Source organism: Fukomys damarensis, unplaced genomic scaffold, assembly GCF_012274545.1.
Source record: "Fukomys damarensis isolate Sample0158 unplaced genomic scaffold, DMR_v1.0_HiC HiC_scaffold_17, whole genome shotgun sequence".
NCBI classification, from domain to species: Eukaryota; Metazoa; Chordata; class Mammalia; order Rodentia; family Bathyergidae; genus Fukomys; species Fukomys damarensis.
The window spans coordinates 43,629,608-43,633,141 of record NW_022900929.1 but is presented as its reverse complement, the minus strand read 5'-3'; the positions used below and the strand labels follow the sequence as shown (position 1 = coordinate 43,633,141).

General features: G+C 38.2%; 2 pseudogenes; both read left to right on the top strand.

Moving 5' to 3' along the window:
- The first annotated feature begins 1,034 nt into the window (after positions 1-1,034).
- On the top strand, positions 1,035-1,923 carry LOC104850455 (annotated as a pseudogene).
- Positions 1,924-3,093: 1,170 nt separating this feature from the next.
- Positions 3,094-3,239, top strand: LOC117286666 (annotated as a pseudogene).
- The last annotated feature ends 295 nt before the right edge of the window (positions 3,240-3,534 follow it).

Here is a 3,534-nt window from a genome sequence, read left to right as displayed (position 1 = left end):
TTGATAGCAGCAACAGCTTTTCCAGGTTCTGCAGTCATCTGAACAAAATTATAGACATTCAGCACATTCCATTAAAAAAAATAAAATAAAATAAAAAGAATAATATCCAGACAACAGCCAAGTTCTGTTGCTGCTGTGGTACCTGGCACCATTTTTTCTATTAGCCTCTTAATCATCATCTGGAAAGAGAACATTCTAGAGTAATATCATTAAATGTAGCTCTGATAAAGCACGGTCCCTACTATGTATCATAAAGTAGGTACTAGGTATTTTACATTCATAGAGGTATGATACGGTACCGTCCTACATCAATAATACTAGATTCAGTTTTGGTTTGAAATTTACTTTGTCTGCAAATAAGATTGCTACCCCTGTTTTTTTCTGAACTCCTATCACATGGAGAATTGTTTTCTATCTTTTCACTTTAAATCTATGGGCTTCTTTTTGCACTAGGTGTGTTTCTTGTATACAACATATTGTTGGATTTTGCTTCTTATTCCATTCTGCCAGTCTATTTCTCTTGATTGGCGAGTTGAGGCCATTGACATTACTGGTTATAAGTGATATGTACTGACTTATAATTGACATGTTATCGGCCTTTTGTTGACTCTTTTTACTTTTTCACCTTCTCCTTTTAATTTCTTGCCTTGCCTATTTGATTTGCTCTGTTGGGCCTCATGGCGTTGTTGCCTTCATTGTCTTTTTCTAGGATCTTGTTTAGAATTGCTTGTAGTGCTGGTTTGGTATTCATGTAGTTTCTCAGGTGTTCTTTGTCGTGGAAGTGTCTTATTTCCCCCTCCATTTTGAAAGAGAGTTTTGCTGGATACATCAGTCTAGGTTGGAGGTTGTTCTCTTTTAGTACTTGAAATATCTCATTCCAGGCTCTCCTTGCCCCAAGGGTTTGTGTTGAAAAGTCTGCTGTGATTCTGATGGGCTTTCCTTTGTATGTGATTTGTTTCTTTTCTCTTACTGATTAAGCAGCTTTTTAAAAATTAAGAATTTTAATTATAATGAAAATGATTTACAGAAACAGGATGTTAAGTTGTGAGGCTAAGACTCCATGGCCTTGGCTTGAAGGCTGGGTCGGCACCAGGGATAGATCTAAAGAAAACTGCATTTCAGAGCCTGTGAAGGCTACCCTTGCATTGGGTGCGGTCCAAAACGTGTCCTGGTGATTCAGCTTCCTTCTCAGAATCCGGAAGCAGTGACCAGGCTCAGCGGGTCTTGTGTCCGTCAAATCCTCCAGCGGATTCCTCCACAAGCACAGGAGCTCATCTGCAGTCAAAAACTGCTATAGAAGCAACTGCAGGCAGCCGGGGGGGGGGGTCTCGCTCTGTCTCCCCACCAGTGAATAACACCCAGAAGAGTGAGCACCCCCAGCTCCCAGCACCTGGAATTAATCCTGACAAGGAAGTGAAATTAAAGCTGAAAAATGAAGATTCAAAAAAGAGACAGTGGACTCTGAAAGATTTTGACATTGGTCACCCACCGGGTCAAAGAAAGTTTGGGGATGTTTATTTGGCAAGAGAAAAACAAAGCAAGTTTATCTTGGGGCGGAAAGTGTTGTTTTAAAACTCAGCTGGAGAAAGCAGGAATGGAGCATCAGCTCAGAAGAGAAATAGAATCGGCATCCTAATTCTCTCAGGCTGTATGGTTATTTCCATGATGCCATGACAGTTTATCTTATTCTGGAACATGCACCCCTGGGAACAGTGCACAGAGAGCTGCAGAAACTTTCCTGGTTTGATGACCAGAGAACTGCTACTTATCTCACAGAATCGGCAAGTGCCCTGTCTTACTGTCATTCCAAGAGTTATTCATAGAGACGTTAAACCAGAGAACCTGCTCCTGGGATGGGCTGGAGAGCTGAAGATTGCAGATTTTGGGCGGTCGGTTCATGCTCCTTCCTCCTGGAGTTTCTAGCTTTAAAAGAAACTTTTGCTTTCATGTTGCATCATTTGGGAAGGCAAAATACAAATTAAAAGATAAATAATTATATTACCTTCATTTAATCCTTTCTGCTACAGTACTGTCATGGTTCTGTGAGTTTTAAACAGTCTCCTGAAAATGAAATCTCAAGAATTAAAGTAAAACCCCAAATGTGAACTAATGCCATTTTCCTTTTTCTTTCTCTCAGAGAAGTAAACTAGACTGAGGATAAGATGTGAATCCTTCCAATGAAAGAAGAGTAATAACATATATTTCTTCCAGAAGATGATGGTTACCTGTCCTCATAATGTAGCATTCCACTTTTAAAACTTCACTTGTAATTCCTGCCTAGGTTTTTTTTAAAGAGTATTGTCACCCAAAGTAATATACAGCCTCCACGGTGGTCTGTTAGAAATTTTCCCTTTCTCTTCAAACCTGGCTGGCACAGAGGGTGAGTGTATTTTCTTTAAATCTGAGAAGAAAATGGAGAGATGAAAACCTATATGTTAAGTCAAACATGACACAAATAGGAGGCTTCCTAGGACTTGGAACATTCCAAAGGCCAAAAATCACACAAAGTGCTTGGGAAAGGTCGAAGATCCCCAAGAGTAAGTACCTTCAAAATCAGTATTTTATAGTGATTTTTTTCATGCTGCAAAAGTAACATATGGTGCTCAAAGAAACTTTGAGAAATATAGGCAAGTATAAAAACTAAGACAGAGGCAGTAAACCCACTATATATTAGAATATGAACAATTCCAATGGATTATCTCTATTCCCAAGAAGGAAGAACACACAAGTAAAATAGAATCCACTTGACAATGATGTAAAGCTCAATTTTTTTAATACCTTAAGTTTCCAGACCTACATAAATTATATGCCAGGGTGCTAAAAGAATCTGCAGATGTAGTTTCAAAATTATTACTGATTTCTTTAAAGAATTCTGAAAAATGAAAGATTTTTAAAAACTGAAATTTAACAAAGGCAACAGTTTTTAATGTCATAAGGGTGATGTCCAAAAGTTGCCTCTACAAAATTTTTACTGAACCATCTGTTTAACCACACATGCCAGGGCTGGGGATATAGCCCAGTAGTTCTGCTGCCTGTCTCACAAGTGCAAGGACCTTAGTTCGATCTATGGTATGAAAAAAAATGATCTTGCATATCTCTTCTTGGCCTTTTGGCTAAGATCAAGTGTAAAAATATGTGCCAAAATGTTTTACAGACATAAAATGTCATTTTCACTGCCTTTGTACCACCAATTTTTAACTTAGCCATCTACATCAATTGTTGATGGTGCTAGATGTTAACACAGAACAAGTTTAAAGTGAATTGAAAAGTCTCTTTGCTCAAATATGAAGTGATTCTGTGGAGACTTATTCTGAGCATCTGTATAATGTATTAGAAAGATATGAACACATAAGTCAGTTTCCCTTCCCTGAGGTAGAAGCAGGACCAAAACAGTAACTGGAAATGGAAATGTAAGAGAGAATAAGGACATTTTTTTTTTTGCAACTTCTATAAATGAAGGATGATCAGAGGTGAGGTCCTGCCTACCTTTGTAATGAACTCTTTGTCTTTGGTTATTCAATCAGAGGCTAGAAA